Below are 17,500 nucleotides of genomic sequence, written 5' to 3'. Positions count from 1 at the left end.
AGCGGTGTTCTCAACGTGGTATGGCCGTTGGCATGAGACTGCCTACACATTGTGGCTAATAACCAACTCTTTTTAGTCATCACGGCAGGATACGGACCTTCTTGTGGTGTCTTAATGGTAATTGTATCCTAACATATTTTTGTCTCCTTGGCATGGATATTTAACATCGTTTATTCAGTCTTGGGTTTATGTTCTTTCGCCATTTACAGACATTTTACATCTACCTACTTCCTCAGCCTACCCTGCCAATTTCTAATGAATTTGTGGATTTTCTTTTGTAATACATACATGTGTGTGCTCATCTGCTCTTCAGTTTTTATGATATTTGTCTCATCTGTCCTGCTTTATGATACTTTTACAAAGAACATGAACAAATGCTTCTATTTTAGAGAAGATATGGGATCCAGGTTTCGGAGCCGTAAAACCAACCGTCGTGATTGGTGGACGAGTTGCCAGGTTGCAGCTTCTGTACCGTGCCGGCACATAAATAGGTTCGGCTCAAGCGGCGGCAGCATCATTCCCCCGTGACTGTCTGAGCGTCTCTCATCACCTTGGTTATCTCATCATCATCATGGTAGAAGCAAAGCCTACCAAGAAGGCTGCGGCTGCTGCTGCTGCTGCTGTGGTGGCCACCACCAGGAAACCTCGCGTCCAGGTTGCTCACCCCGAAAACTAGTCAAATGGTTCTAGCCGCGGTCGCAGCACTCAAAGACCGTAAGGGCTCGTCTCTACAAGCAATCAAGAAGTACGTTGTTGCCAACAACAAAGTCGAGGCTGCCAAGATCGCCATTTACATCCGAAGATTTCTCAAGAAAGCAGTGGCTGACGGCATTCTTGTTCAGACCAAGGGAAGTGGAGCTAGTGGATCATTCAAGCTGGCCGTAGCAGAGAAGAGGGCCGTTCTAACTCCCAAGAAAGCCACCACAACCAAGAAACCATCTACAGCAGCAAAGAAGGCCGTGGTAACTCCCAAGAAAGCCGCCACAAGCAACAAACCACCTACAGCCTTGAAAAAGAAGCAGCAGCAGCAGCAGCTTGTTGTTGGGAACAAAAAGCCCAAAATAAAGAGAGCTTCAAAATCTCCCAAACCACCCAAGGCAAAGAAAGCTGTCAAGAAAACAACAAAGGCAAAATAAACGACGACATGCAAGCAGCATGAATACACATGACAATAAACATCCAGGCCTCCCCCCTCAGTGGAGGGGCCTCATATGATTCCAAAAAGAGTTTAGTTTTGTAGACAAATAAATCATTACTTTTGGGGTAGATTTACTCTGTATATTATATATATATATATATATATATATATATATATATATATATATATATATATATATATATATATATATATATATATATATATATATATATATATATATATATATATATATATATATATATATACACACATACATGGGTGAGGTGATATGGTACCAAAGTTTTGGGTGAGGTGATTGACATTTACACAAGATAAAACACGAACCAATGGGAATAAAAACATAAGAATGGAAGTAACTGCAGAAGGCCTATTGGCCCATAACACAAGCACTTCCTCTTGATGCTTCTATATTGGTTCGGAGTCTTGAAGCTATAATATATATATATATATATATATATATATATATATATATATATATATATATATATATATATATATATATATATATATATATATATATATATATATATATATATATATATGCACACAAAACTAAATAGTCTTGTTAGACAAATTGCCCCTATTAGAGGCAAGTTGACTAACAAGCCGAATGACTGCAATTGTTTTGAATTTGAGTTAAATCTAACATAGAAATGTAATCAAACCTAACCTAACCTATGCTAACCCAAGCTAAGCTAACCTAACCTAACCTAAGCTAAGCTAACCTAACCTAACCTAACCCAGCAATTCATGATCTTAATATAATACTGTTAATTGGATAAACCAATTTGGAAAGAAATGTTCGAAAATAACAAAATTAACTGTTCTTGTTAGGAAAATTGGGCCTTGCATACTTGTCCCAATAGTGTGGTTCTCGCTTTTAGGTACGACATAAACGTATACCTAAGTTGAGAGAGAAAAAGATTCGCACTCAAACATGCATATCGATTGCCAGTCCTGAATTCTGGGTAGATATTCGTGTCCTCCCTTTTCATTTACCATCATTTGGATACTATCAAAACAGCTCTGAGAAGGATAAAATGAATAAAACGGGTAGCTCACTCATGTAAAAAGGAAGAGTTGGGAAAGATCTCTCTCTCTCTCTCTCTCTCTCTCTCTCTCTCCCTCACCCCCCCCCCCCCCCCACCACCAATGATCCTGCTCTGCTAGTATATAACGGAACAAACCTTCCCCCCCCCACCCCTCCCTCCCCAATCAGAGTCCCTTTAAGCATGCGAGGATAAAAAATAGATTTCATAAGACCCAATGTGCTAGCTGATATCAAAACAATTTATGTTATCGTCTATTAAGCCCTTCAGTAAAAAAGTATAGGGACCTAATTAGGTCCCGTTTTGAGGTGGTGGTGGGTGGAATCGATGGATTAGCCAAGCTCTTATCCGCCGAATCCGTAGAGGGTACGACCCTGGCGCTTCAGAGCGTACACCACGTCCATGGCAGTGACGGTCTTCCTCTTGGCGTGTTCCGTGTAGGTTACAGCATCACGGATGACGTTCTCGAGGAACACCTTCAGGACGCCACGGGTCTCTTCGTAGATGAGACCCGAAATACGCTTCACGCCGCCACGACGAGCTAAGCGACGAATAGCGGGCTTGGTGATGCCCTGGATGTTGTCACGTAGCACCTTACGATGACGCTTGGCGCCACCCTTTCCGAGTCCCTTGCCTCCCTTGCCGCGTCCAGTCATGGTGTTGAAGTTGTGTGAATAATAAAATTTCGGCACGATTTCCCCAGACTATATCCCGTCAAGCGGACGTACTTGTAGCATGGCAACTCCTAACTCCTGCCTGTCCTTACTTTATGCTTGTACTCGAGCAGAAACACGGCTTTCTCACAACGCTTTCAAAACTGCAGTTGCCTACTCGTCTGTTTCACGTCTCTGTGAAATGACTTTTGCACAAATCCAAAAAATAGAGCAAAATCAGCGATAATAGTGTTTGAGGTGAGCTGCCTGTTGGCTGCAGCCAGAGGAAGGAGGGGAGGGGCAACGGGGGTGACGTAGGCGAGTCGAGCAGCCAATGGCGCTCGAGCAAGCGCCTCGAGACGGCGTATATAAGCAAAAATTTTTCGGCGCCGGCCATCACAAACCACAGTTGTTCACCATGGCTCGCACCAAGCAGACTGCTCGCAAGTCCACGGGAGGCAAGGCTCCTCGTAAGCAGCTGGCCACCAAGGCAGCACGCAAGTCTGCTCCTGCCACAGGGGCGTGAAGAAGCCTCACCGTTACAGGCCCGGAACGGTCGCCCTGCGTGAGATCCGTCGTTACCAGAAGAGCACAGAGTTGCTCATCAGGAAACTTCCCTTCCAGCGTCTGGTGCGCGAGATTGCCCAGGACTTCAAGACCGATCTTCGCTTCCAGTCGTCTGCCGTCATGGCTTTACAGGAGGCATCCGAGGCTTACCTGGTCGGTCTCTTCGAGGACACTAACCTCTGTGCCATCCACGCCAAGCGTGTCACCATCATGCCAAAGGACATTCAGCTTGCTCGCCGTATCCGTGGAGAGCGTGCATAAGCTAAAACGACCACCCTAGTATACACCAAACTCGGCCCTTCTCAGGGCCAAAATATCCTTCTAAGGAGATTTCAGACATTCCTAGCATCAGTCATATGAATTAACCTTCATCTATACATATAATAAATAAATAAATACAATAATTTAGGTGTCATACATACACTGTACACGTGATATCAATAAATCAAGTCATTTGTAGTACAACCTGTCCTCTTACAAACAAAACGCCGTCGCTTTTCATTCTTATGCACTGCCAAGGATCCTTCCCCCCCCCCCCCCCCCCCTCCAAAAAAAAAAAAAAATTGTCATACTGTACTAGAAATAAAAGCAGCTTGTATAAGTGACATACTGTCCTGTCCTGTTTTATTCTGTTTTTGGTCCTCTGGCTTAATCTGTTAAGTTAGGAGATGACATTTTAAATTAACCGTTTTCTTGACATTTTCAAACCTTAAGAGGGTGGCCTGCATAGTAATCCTAATGTGGAACATAACAATGAATCTCTAATCTCTAGAAAAAAGATACCGAGTGTTTATATGTGTGTTGAGAGAGAGAGAGAGGAGAGAGAGAGAGAGAGAGAGAGAGAGAGAGAGAGAGATAGAGAGAGAGAGAGAGAGAGAGAGAGAAGAGAGAGAGAGAGAGAGAGAGAGAGAGAGACATGCAGAGACAGAGACAGAGACAGAGACAGACAGACAGACAGACAGACAGAGACTGAGAGAGAGAAACACACACAGACAGTTTCATAAATATTCTCATTTTATAGCTATTTGCTTTCAGTGACAGAGGTTTTTGTTATAATAGTATTGGTGTCTAACACTCACAATCTCTTTAGAAATTAAAGTGTGGCTCCAATGGAGCCGAGTTTGTTGGTTTGAGGCCAAGCCACCACCACAGGGCAGTAAGTAAGCCGTTTACTTGGAGGAGGTGTACTTGGTGACGGCCTTAGTGCCCTCAGAGACGGCGTGCTTGGCCAGTTCTCCGGGCAACAGGAGCCTTACAGCCGTCTGGATCTCCCGACTGGTAATGGTGGAACGCTTGTTGTAGTGGGCCAGGCGAGAAGCCTCGGCGGCGATGCGCTCGAAGATGTCGTTCACGAACGAGTTCATGATCGACATGGCTTTGGAAAGAGATACCAGTGTCGGGGTGGACCTGCTTCAGCACTTTGTAGATGTAGATGCTGTAGCTCTCCTTCCTCCTGCGCTTCTTTTTCTTATCGCCCTTGGCAATGGCCTTCTGGGCCTTTCCGGCCTTCTTGGCAGCCTTTCCAGATGCCTTGGGTGGCATGATGATGCTCGTGCTGGCTGGCGTTGCGATACAATAATGAACTTTTGCGCGAGTCGAGCTTTCCTTTTATATCCCGCTCGCGACTCAGCTCAGAGCGGGTCGCGTGGCGGAGCGCGCTGATTGGTCAGTGGCGGACTCCCTTGATCCTGAGCGGGGTATATAACACGAAGCTCGATCTGCGGGCCGGCATAAAACACCACAAACCCACAACAGCAGCAGCAATGTCAGGACGCGGGCAAGGGAGGCAAAGTGAAGGGCAAGTCAAAGTCTCGCTCCAGCAGGGCCGGACTTCAGTTCCCCGTGGGCAGAATTCACCGTCTGCTGCGTAAAGGCAACTACGCCGAACGCGTCGGTGCTGGCGCTCCTGTCTACCTGGCAGCCGTCATGGAATACCTCGCTGCCGAAGTTCTGGAGCTCGCCGGTAACGCCGCACGTGACAACAAGAAGACCCGTATCATCCCACGTCACTTGCAGTTGGCCATCCGCAACGACGAAGAACTCAACAAACTTCTGTCTGGCGTAACCATTGCACAGGGAGGTGTTCTTCCAAACATTCAGGCAGTTCTTTTGCCAAAGAAGACAGAGAAGAAGTAAGCACTTCTGCCACCCACCACGACAAATACCATAACCAGGCTCCATCCGGAGCCACACACACTTTAATAGAGAGATTCAAGTAGACAATCAACTTTCAAACATTAATAATAACATTTATATTGATTTCATTTGGAATGTGTACATAACAAACAAACAAACAAAACAAAATTATAGGGGATATTCAGCATCACTTGGAATATTAACCAATCATATAAATCCAATATATATTTTATATTTTACTTTAAGCGAGGAATTCATATTCTATCAATTTTTAATCATACAAATGAACAAAAGCAATTCTTCACTAGACGTAATGAATGAATAAATGATCAAGGTTTTAATGTGTTTCATGAATAAATATATATATATATATATATATATATATATATATATATATATATATATATATATATATATATATATATATATATATATATATATATATATATATATAATATAATATAATATAATATATTATAATACTTGTGAACCAGAATATGTTTGAGCAGCAGCGATCGTGCCATTGGCCGAAGTGCAACAATTCAAATAATTTAAAGGGCCCTGCTCGGGTATATAAGAGAGGCTGGGAGACTGGGGCCGGTGGTGGGTGATGGGTGATGAGTGATGGTGTGGTGTGGTGTGGTGTTGTTAAGAGTTGATTTACGGCCAGCCAGCCAGCTGCAGCCAAGGCAGGGCAGGGCAAGGCAAGGCAAGGCAAGGCAAGGCAAGGCAAGGCAAGGCAAGGCAAGGCAAGGCAATAACAGGACAGGACAGGCAAGGCAAGGCAAGGCAAGGCAAGGCAAGGCAAGCAGGCGGGCGGGCGGGCGGGCGGGCGGGCAGCCAGCCAGCCAGCCAGCCAGCCAGCCAGCCAGCCAGGCAGGCAGGCAGGCAGGCAGGCAGGCAGGCAGGCAGGCAGGCAGGCAGGCAGGCAGGCCAGCCAGTCAGCCAGCCCAGCCAGCCAGCCAGCCAGCCAGCCAGCCAGCCAGCCAGCCAGCCAGCCAGCCAGCCAGGCAGGCAGGCAGGCAGCCAGCCAGCCAGCCACTCCCACTTTGTATTTATATGCATTCAATTTATATTCAAACATTATATATGTTAAGGGCCTAGTTTTAGTGTTTATTTTAAAAATGACAAACATCGAGTCGTTTTACCAGTCCTTTAGCGTTAACGGTGATGCATTTTAAAACTGAACAGAAATCACCTTTTCTGGATATATCAAATATCGAATCCGCTTAATGTGCCTACAATTCAATCATTCAAAAAATACATAATTTACATCATGCCTTTTCATAGAACAGACAATAAGATTTGAGACAATAAGAACTTTAGTTTTATAACTAAAGTTGCACAATTATACCAACTCTATGGTGGCTGGGTGGTAAGGTGTGTGGCTGGTGTTTTGGAAGTCGCGAGTTCAAACGACCCAATGGGAGTACTTTTTTTTTTTTTTATGCCATTCAATCTTCCTAGTACTATTATGTAGGTGTGTGTGTGTGTGTTTTTATTCATTCTTTGGTTTTATAGATGACATACATATTGACTCCTTTTACCGGTCCTTAATTAGGCTCTGGGGAAGCAATGGTGGTGGTGGTGGTGCATTTAAAACTAAACCAAAAATCACCAGTTCTGGACGCGTCAAATATCATATCCGCTTAATGTGTCTACAACCTAATTACTTAAAACTACACTATTTAATTCATTCATATCATGTGCATATTGGTCATTATGCTCATACAACCGACATAACAATTTATTTTCATTATTAGAATCATACATTTCATCAAGTAATACAGATACAAAGAGATTTTCTTTCTGAGAAGACCGTTAGTATTGGCTGGCTGGCAGGCAGGCAGGCAGGCAGGCAGGCATTTGAGGGTTATTATTTCGCCTGATGATTGGGGGGAGGGTTGATGTGTTAGGGTGGTTTTCGGTTAGGTGTGGTGGTGGTGATTGGTGGTGATTGGTGGTGGTGGTGATTGGTGGTGAGTAGTGGTGGTGGTGGTGGTGGTGGTGGTGGTGGTGGTGGTGGTGGTGGTGGTAGTAGGTGGGAGGGGGGGGGGGGGGGGGGGAAGGGGAATGATGGTCTGTGGATTCCTTCTCCGTACCCCTTACATATAAGCAAAAACATGCCTTCCTGTGGGTATAGAAACATTAACACAAATTATATCAGTAACTGATATTGTAGCCTTTTAAACAGAAAAGATTTTGTACATACAAATACTTTTAAATTATCATTTATTTGTGGAAATGGCATTTACGTCATTAAATTGATACCTCAGCATCAAGTGTCCTGCAGTGGTCCAGTGGTAAAGTGTATATAAGTGATGCGTATTCTTGGAGTTGCGAGTTCAAACCCGGATTAAGCTATATATATATATATATATATATATATATATATATATATATATATATATATATATATATATATATATATATATATATATACAACATGTTTTGTTTTGGTTGTTTGTTTTTGTATAAAGCCTCACACACTATATTAAGCGAGTTTGTTTTAAACATGACATACATATTAATTCATTTTACCAGGCCTTATTCCACACAACTCCGTGAATTTCCCGTGGAGCCAGCCAGCCAGCCATTCAAACAAAAACAAACGAAACAAAACAAAACAAAACAAAAAACATTATTGCCAACAGCATTTGGTGTTCCCAGGCGGTCACCCATCCAAGTACTAACCAAACCCAACGTTGCTTAACTTCGCTGATCGGACGAGAAGCGGTGTTCTCAACGTGGTATGGCCGTTGGCATGAGACTGCCTACACATTGTGGCTAATAACCAACTCTTTTTAGTCATCACGGCAGGATACGGACCTTCTTGTGGTGTCTTAATGGTAATTGTATCCTAACATATTTTTGTCTCCTTGGCATGGATATTTAACATCGTTTATTCAGTCTTGGGTTTATGTTCTTTCGCCATTTACAGACATTTTACATCTACCTAATTCCTCAGCCTACCCTGCCAATTTCTAATGAATTTGTGGATTTTCTTTTGTAATACATACATGTGTGTGCTCATCTGCTCTTCAGTTTTTATGATATTTGTCTCATCTGTCCTGCTTTATGATACTTTTACAAAGAACATGAACAAATGCTTCTATTTTAGAGAAGATATGGGATCCAGGTTTCGGAGCCGTAAAACCAACCGTCGTGATTGGTGGACGAGTTGCCAGGTTGCAGCTTCTGTACCGTGCCGGCACATAAATAGGTTCGGCTCAAGCGGCGGCAGCATCATTCCCCCCGTGACTGTCTGAGCGTCTCTCATCACCTTGGTTATCTCATCATCATCATGGTAGAAGCAAAGCCTACCAAGAAGGCTGCGGCTTGCTGCTGCTGCTGCTGTGGTGGCCACCACCAGGAAACCTCGCGTCCAGGTTGCTCACCCGAAAACTAGTCAAATGGTTCTAGCCGCGGTCGCAGCACTCAAAGACCGTAAGGGCTCGTCTCTACAAGCAATCAAGAAGTACGTTGTTGCCAACAACAAAGTCGAGGCTGCCAAGATCGCCATTTACATCCGAAGATTTCTCAAGAAAGCAGTGGCTGACGGCATTCTTGTTCAGACCAAGGGAAGTGGAGCTAGTGGATCATTCAAGCTGGCCGTAGCAGAGAAGAGGGCCGTTCTAACTCCCAAGAAAGCCACCACAACCAAGAAACCATCTACAGCAGCAAAGAAGGCCGTGGTAACTCCCAAGAAAGCGCCACAAGCAACAAACCACCTACAGCCTTGAAAAAGAAGCAGCAGCAGCAGCAGCTTGTTGTTGGGGAACAAAAAGCCCAAAATAAAGAGAGCTTCAAAATCTCCCAAACCACCCAAGGCAAAGAAAGCTGTCAAGAAAACAACAAAGGCAAAATAAACGACGACCATGCAAGCAGCATGAATACACATGACAATAAACATCCAGGCCTCCCCCCTCAGTGGAGGGGCCTCATATGATTCCAAAAAGAGTTTAGTTTTGTAGACAAATAAATCATTACTTTTGGGGTAGATTTACTCTGTATATTATATATATATATATATATATATATATATATATATATATATTATATATATATATATATATATATATATATATATATATATATATATATATATATATATATATATATATTATATATATATATATAACACACATACATGGGTGAGGTGATATGGTACCAAAGTTTTGGGTGAGGTGATTGACATTTACACAAGATAAAACACGAACAATGGGAATAAAAAACATAAGAATGGAAGTAACTGCAGAAGGCCTATTGGCCCATAACACAAGCACTTCCTCTTGATGCTTCTATATTGGTTCGGAGTCTTGAAGCTATAATATATATATATATATAATATATATATATATATATATATATATATATATATATATATATATATATATATATATATATATATATATATGCACACAAAACTAAATAGTCTTGTTAGACAAATTGCCCCTATTAGAGGCAAGTTGACTAACAAGCCGAATGACTGCAATTGTTTTTGAATTTGAGTTAAATCTAACATAGAAATGTAATCAAACCTAACCTAACCTATGCTAACCAAGCTAAGCTAACCTAACCTAACCTAAGCTAAGCTAACCTAACCTAACCTAACCTAACCCAGCAATTCATGATCTTAATATAATACTGTTAATTGGATAAACCAATTTGGAAAGAAATGTTCGAAAATAACAAAATTAACTGTTCTTGTTAGGAAAATTGGGCCTTGCATACTTGTCCCAATAGTGTGGTTCTCGCTTTTAGGTACGACATAAACGTATACCTAAGTTGAGAGAGAAAAAGATTCGCACTCAAACATGCATATCGATTGCCAGTCCTGAATTCTGGGTAGATATTCGTGTCCTCCCTTTTCATTTACCATCATTTGGATACTATCAAAACAGCTCTGAGAAGGATAAAATGAATAAACGGGTAGCTCACTCATGTAAAAAGGAAGAGTTGGGAAAGATCGTCTCTCTCTCTCTCTCTCTCTCTCTCTCTCTCTCCCTCACCCCCCCCCCCCCCCACCACAATGATCCTGCTCTGCTAGTATATAACGGAACAAACCTTCCCCCCCCCACCCCTCCCTCCCCAATCAGAGTCCCTTTAAGCATGCGAGGATAAAAAATAGATTTCATAAGACCCAATGTGCTAGCTGATATCAAAACAATTTATGTTATCGTCTATTAAGCCCTTCAGTAAAAAGTATAGGGACCTAATTAGGTCCCGTTTTGAGGTGGTGGTGGGTGGAATCGATGGATTAGCCAAGCTCTTATCCGCCGAATCCGTAGAGGGTACGACCTGGCGCTTCAGAGCGTACACCACGTCCATGGCAGTGGACGGTCTTCCTCTTGGCGTGTTCCCGTGTAGGTTACAGCATCACGGATGACGTTCTCGAGGAACACCTTCAGGACGCCACGGGTCTCTTCGTAGATGAGACCCGAAATACGCTTCACGCCGCCACGACGAGCTAAGCGACGAATAGCGGGCTGGTGATGCCCTGGATGTTGTCACGTAGCACCTTACGATGACGCTTGGCGCCACCCCTTTCCGAGTCCCTTGCCTCCCTTGCCTGCGTCCAGTCATGGTGTTGAAGTTGTGTGAATAATAAAATTTCGGCCTTGAACTGATAATACAGGAGAAGATGCCATTGGGGCGAGCCTTGAAGTGGGGACAGCTGAAGAGTAGTCGGTGAGAGGAAATGCTGAAGTTGAAGAAAAAGTGCCAGGGCTAAACCCAGCTGCCATGGCAATACGGTCGATGCTGCAAACAACCCCAACAACTGGCTAGGCCTTGGAGGCGGGTCTGGAAGGCGGCGGTGGCCTTCCAGACCCGCCTCCAAGCTAGCCAGTTGTTGGGTTGTTTAGGCTTGGAGGCGGGTCTGGAAGGCCACCCACTAATTTCGGCACGATTTCCCAGACTATATCCCGTCAAGCGGACGTACTTGTAGCATGGCAACTCCTACTCTCTGCCTGTCCTTACTTTATGCTTTACTCGAGCAGAAACCGGCTTTCTCACAACGCTTTCAAAACTGCAGTTGCCTACTCGTCTGTTTCACGTCTCTGTGAAATGACTTTTGCACAAAATCCAAAAAATAGAGCAAAATCAGCGATAATAGTGTTTGAGGTGAGCTGCCTGTTGGCTGCAGCCAGAGGAAGGAGGGGAGGGGCAACGGGGTGACGTAGGCGAAGTCGAGCAAGCCAATGGCGCTCGAGCAAGCGCCTCGAGACGGCGTATATAAGCACAAAATTTTTTCGGCGCCGGCCATCACAAACCACAGTTGTTCACCATGGCTCGCACCAAGCAGACTGCTCGCAAGTCCACGGGAGGCAAGGCTCCTCGTAAGCAGCTGGCCACCAAGGCAGCACGCAAGTCTGCTCCTGCCACAGGGGGCGTGAAGAAGCCTCACCGTTACAGGCCCGGAACGGTCGCCCCTGCGTTGAGATCCGTCGTTACCAGAAGAGCACAGAGTTGCTTCATCAGGAAACTTCCCTTCCAGCGTCTGGTGCGCGAGATTGCCCAGGACTTCAAGACCGATCTTCGCTTCCAGTCGTCTGCCGTCATGGCTTTACAGGAGGCATCCGAGGCTTACCTGGTCGGTCTCTTCGAGACACTAACCTCTGTGCCATCCACGCCAAGCGTGTCACCATCATGCCAAAGGACATTCAGCTTGCTCGCCGTATCCGTGGAGAGCGTGCATAGCTAAACCGACCACCCTAGTATACACCAAACTCGGCCCTTCTCAGGGCCAAAATATCCTTCTAAGGAGATTTCAGACATTCCTAGCATCAGTCATATGAATTAACCTTCATCTATACATATAATAAATAAATAAATACAATAATTTAGGTGTCATACATACACTGTACACGTGATATCAATAAATCAAGTCATTTGTAGTACAACCTGTCCTCTTACAAACAAAACGCCGTCGCTTTTCATTCTTATGCACTGCCAAGGATCCTTCCCCCCCCCCCCCCCCTCCAAAAAAAAAAAAAATTGTCATACTGTACTAGAAATAAAAGCAGCTTGTATAAGTGACATACTGTCCTGTCCTGTTTTATTCTGTTTTTGGTCCTCTGGCTTAATCTGTTAAGTTAGGAGATGACATTTTAAATTAACCGTTTTCTTGACATTTTCAAACCTTAAGAGGGTGGCCTGCATAGTAATCCTAATGTGGAACATAACAATGAATCTCTAATCTCTAGAAAAAAGATACCGAGTGTTTATATGTGTGTTGAGAGAGAGAGAGAGAGAGAGAGAGAGAGAGAGAAGAGAGAGAGAGAGAGAGAGAGAGAGAGAGAGAGAGAGAGAGAGAGAGAGAGAGAGAGAGAGACATGCAGAGGACAGAGACAGAGACAGAGACAGACAGACAGACAGACAGACAGAGACTGAGAGAGAGAAACACACACAGACAGTTTCATAAATATTCTCATTTTATAGCTATTTGCTTTCAGTGACAGAGGTTTTTGTTATAATAGTATTGGTGTCTAACACTCACAATCTCTTTAGAAATTAAAGTGTGGCTCCAATGGAGCCGAGTTTGTTGGTTTGAGGCCAAGCCACCACCACAGGGCAGTAAGTAAGCCGTTTACTTGGAGGAGGTGTACTTGGTGACGGCCTTAGTGCCCTCAGAGACGGCGTGCTTGGCCAGTTCTCCGGGCAACAGGAGCCTTACAGCCGTCTGGATCTCCCGACTGGTAATGGTGGAACGCTTGTTGTAGTGGGCCAGGCGAGAAGCCTCGGCGGCGATGCGCTCGAAGATGTCGTTCACGAACGAGTTCATGATCGACATGGCTTTGGAAGAGATAACCAGTGTCGGGGTGGACCTGCTTCAGCACTTTGTAGATGTAGATGCTGTAGCTCTCCTTCCTCCTGCGCTTCTTTTTCTTATCGCCCTTGGCAATGGCCTTCTGGGCCTTTCCGGCCTTCTTGGCAGCCTTTCCAGATGCCTTGGGTGGCATGATGATGCTCGTGCTGGCTGGCGTTGCGATACAATAATGAACTTTTGCGCGAGTCGAGCTTTCCTTTTATATCCCGCTCGCGACTCAGCTCAGAGCGGGTCGCGTGGCGGAGCGCGCTGATTGGTCAGTGGCGGACTCCCTTGATCCTGAGCGGGGTATATAACACGAAGCTCGATCTGCGGGCCGGCATAAAACACCACAAACCCACAACAGCAGCAGCAATGTCAGGACGCGGCAAGGGAGGCAAAGTGAAGGGCAAGTCAAAGTCTCGCTCCAGCAGGGCCGGACTTCAGTTCCCCGTGGGCAGAATTCACCGTCTGCTGCGTAAAGGCAACTACGCCGAACGCGTCGGTGCTGGCGCTCCTGTCTACCTGGCAGCCGTCATGGAATACCTCGCTGCCGAAGTTCTGGAGCTCGCCGGTAACGCCGCACGTGACAACAAGAAGACCCGTATCATCCCACGTCACTTGCAGTTGGCCATCCGCAACGACGAAGAACTCAACAAACTTCTGTCTGGCGTAACCATTGCACAGGGAGTGTTCTTCCAAACATTCAGGCAGTTCTTTTGCCAAAGAAGACAGAGAAGAAGTAAGCACTTCTGCCACCCACCACGACAAATACCATAACCAGGCTCCATCCGGAGCCACACACACTTTAATAGAGAGATTCAAGTAGACAATCAACTTTCAAACATTAATAATAACATTTATATTGATTTCATTTGGAATGTGTACATAACAAACAAACAAACAAAACAAAATTATAGGGGATATTCAGCATCACTTGGAATATTAACCAATCATATAAATCCAATATATATTTTATATTTTACTTTAAGCGAGGAATTCATATTCTATCAATTTTTAATCATACAAATGAACAAAAGCAATTCTTCACTAGACGTAATGAATGAATAAATGATCAAGGTTTTAATGTGTTTCATGAATAAAATATATATATATATATATATATATATATATATATATATATATATATATATATATATATATATATATATATATATATAATATAATATAATATATTATAATATATGTGAACCAGAATATGTTTGAGCAGCAGCGATCGTGCCATTGGCCGAAGTGCAACAATTCAAATAATTTAAAGGGCCTGCTCGGGTATATAAGAGAGGCTGGGAGACTGGGGCCGGTGGTGGGTGATGGGTGATGAGTGATGGTGTGGTGTGGTGTGGTGTTGTTAAGAGTTGATTTACGGCCAGCCAGCCAGCTGCAGCCAAGGCAGGGCAGGGCAGGCAAGGCAAGGCAAGGCAAGGCAAGGCAAGGCAAGGCAAGGCAAGGCAAGGCAATAACAGGACAGGACAGGCAAGGCAAGGCAAGGCAAGGCAAGGCAAGGCAGCAGGCGGGCGGGCGGGCGGGCGGGCGGGCAGCCAGCCAGCCAGCCAGCCAGCCAGCCAGCCAGCCAGGCAGGCAGGCAGGCAGGCAGGGCAGGCAGGCAGGCAGGCAGGCAGGCAGGCAGGGCAGGCAGCCAGCCAGTCAGCCAGCCAGCCAGCCAGGCCAGCCAGCCAGCCAGCCAGCCAGCCAGCCAGCCAGCCAGCCATCCAGCCAGCCAGGCAGGCAGGCAGGCAGCGCAGCCAGCCAGCCACTCCCACTTTGTATTTATATGCATTCAATTTATATTCAAACATTATATATGTTAAGGGCCTATTTTTAGTGTTTATTTTAAAAATGACAAACATCGAGTCGTTTTACCAGTCCTTTAGCGTTTAACGGTGATGCATTTTAAAACTGAACAGAAATCACTTTTCTGGATATATCAAATATCGAATCCGCTTAATGTGCCTACAATTCAAATCATTCAAAAAATACATAATTTACATCATGCCTTTTCATAGAACAGACAATAAGATTTGAGACATAAGAACTTTAGTTTTATAACTAAAGTTGCACAATTATACCAACTCTATGGTGGCTGGGTGGTAAGGTGTGTGGCTGGTGTTTTGGAAGTCGCGAGTTTCAAACGACCCAATGGGAAGTACTTTTTTTTTGTTTTTTATGCCATTCATCTTCCTAGTACTATTATGTTAGGTGTGTGTGTGTGTGTTTTTATTCATTCTTTGGTTTTATAGATGACATACATATTGACTCCTTTTACCGGTCCTTAATTAGGCTACTGGGGAAGCAATGGTGGTGGTGGTGGTGCATTTAAAACTAAACCAAAAATCACCAGTTCTGGACGCGTCAAATATCATATCCGCTTAATGTGTTCTACAACCTAATTACTTAAAACTACACTATTTAATTCATTCATATCATGTGCATATTGGTCATTATGCTCATACAACCGACATAACAATTTATTTTCATTATTAGAATCATACATTTCATCAAGTAATACAGATACAAAGAGATTTTCTTTCTGAGAAGACCGTTAGTATTGGCTGGCTGGCAGGCAGGCAGGCAGGCAGGCAGGCATTTGAGGGTTATTATTTCGCCTGATGATTGGGGGGAGGGTTGATGTGTTAGGGGGTTTTCGGTTAGGTGTGGTGGTGGTGATTGGTGGTGATTGGTGGTGGTGGTGATTGGTGGTGAGTAGTGGTGGTGGTGGTGGTGGTGGTGGTGGTGGTGGTGGTGGTGGTGGTGTAGTAGGTGGAGGGGGGGGGGGGGGGGGGGGAGGGGAATGATGGTCTGTGGATTCCTTCTCCGTACCCCTTACATATAAGCAAAAACATGCCTTCCTGTGGGTATAGAAACATTAACACAAATTATATCAGTAACTGATATTGTAGCCTTTTAAACAGAAAAGATTTGTACATACAAATACTTTTAAATTATCATTTATTTGTGGAAATGGCATTTACGTCATTAAATTGATACCTCAGCATCAAGTGTCCTGCAGTGGTCCAGTGGTAAAGTGTATATAAGTGATGCGTATTCTTGGAGTTGCGAGTTCAAACCCGGATTAAGCTATATATATATATATATATATATATATATATATATATATATATATATATATATATATATATATATATATATATATATATATACAACATGTTTTTTTTGGTTGTTTGTTTTTGTATAAAGCCTCACACACTATATTAAGCGAGTTTGTTTTAAACATGACATACATATTAATTCATTTTACCAGGCCTTATTCCACACTCCGTGAATTTCCCGTGGAGCCAGCCAGCCAGCCATTCAAACAAAAACAAACGAAACAAAACAAAACAAAACAAAAAACATTATTGCCAACAGCATTTGGTGTTCCCAGGCGGTCACCCATCCAAGTACTAACCAAACCCAACGTTGCTTAACTTCGCTGATCGGACGAGAAGCGGTGTTCTCAACGTGGTATGGCCGTTGGCATGAGACTGCCTACACATTGTGGCTAATAACCAACTCTTTTTTCATCACGGCAGGATACGGACCTTCTTGTGGTGTCTTAATGGTAATTGTATCCTAACATATTTTTGTCTCCTTGGCATGGATATTTAACATCGTTTATTCAGTCTTGGGTTTATGTTCTTTCGCCATTTACAGACATTTTACATCTACCTACTTCCTCAGCCTACCCTGCCAATTTCTAATGAATTTGTGGATTTTCTTTTGTAATACATACATGTGTGTGCTCATCTGCTCTTCAGTTTTATGATATTTGTCTCATCTGTCCTGCTTTATGATACTTTTACAAAGAACATGAACAAATGCTTCTATTTTAGAGAAGATATGGGATCCAGGTTTCGGAGCCGTAAAACCAACCGTCGTGATTGGTGGACGAGTTGCCAGGTTGCAGCTTCTGTACCGTGCCGGCACATAAATAGGTTCGGCTCAAGCGGCGGCAGCATCATTCCCCCGTGACTGTCTGAGCGTCTCTCATCACCTTGGTTATCTCATCATCATCATGGTAGAAGCAAAGCCTACCAAGAAGGCTGCGGCTGCTGCTGCTGCTGCTGTGGTGGCCACCACCAGGAAACCTCGCGTCCAGGTTGCTCAC

General features: G+C 44.1%; 3 non-coding genes and 1 pseudogene across 3 annotated transcripts in view; 1 reads left to right on the top strand and 3 right to left on the bottom strand.

Annotated features, from left to right (window-relative positions):
* LOC138360516 (5S ribosomal RNA) overlaps positions 1–32 on the bottom strand; it is a 119-nt gene extending 87 nt beyond the window's left edge. Inside the window, exon 1 of the ribosomal RNA XR_011226439.1 lies at positions 1–32. This exon is cut by the window's left edge and continues 87 nt beyond it. This is a non-coding gene — a ribosomal RNA (5S ribosomal RNA).
* An 8,177-nt stretch (positions 33–8,209) lies between these two features.
* Positions 8,210–8,328, bottom strand: LOC138360515 (5S ribosomal RNA). Its single transcript, XR_011226438.1, has one exon. It is a non-coding gene; the product is annotated as a 5S ribosomal RNA (ribosomal RNA).
* A 5,404-nt stretch (positions 8,329–13,732) lies between these two features.
* Positions 13,733–14,169, top strand: LOC138360505 (histone H2A-like; annotated as a pseudogene).
* A 2,583-nt stretch (positions 14,170–16,752) lies between these two features.
* LOC138360514 (5S ribosomal RNA) lies at positions 16,753–16,871 on the bottom strand. Its single transcript, XR_011226437.1, has one exon. It is a non-coding gene; the product is annotated as a 5S ribosomal RNA (ribosomal RNA).
* Positions 16,872–17,500: the final 629 nt, after the last annotated feature.

The sequence above is a fragment of the Procambarus clarkii genome, unplaced genomic scaffold, assembly GCF_040958095.1.
Source record: "Procambarus clarkii isolate CNS0578487 unplaced genomic scaffold, FALCON_Pclarkii_2.0 HiC_scaffold_113, whole genome shotgun sequence".
Classification (NCBI taxonomy): Eukaryota; Metazoa; Arthropoda; class Malacostraca; order Decapoda; family Cambaridae; genus Procambarus; species Procambarus clarkii.
This window is presented reverse-complemented; position numbering and strand designations above follow the sequence as displayed.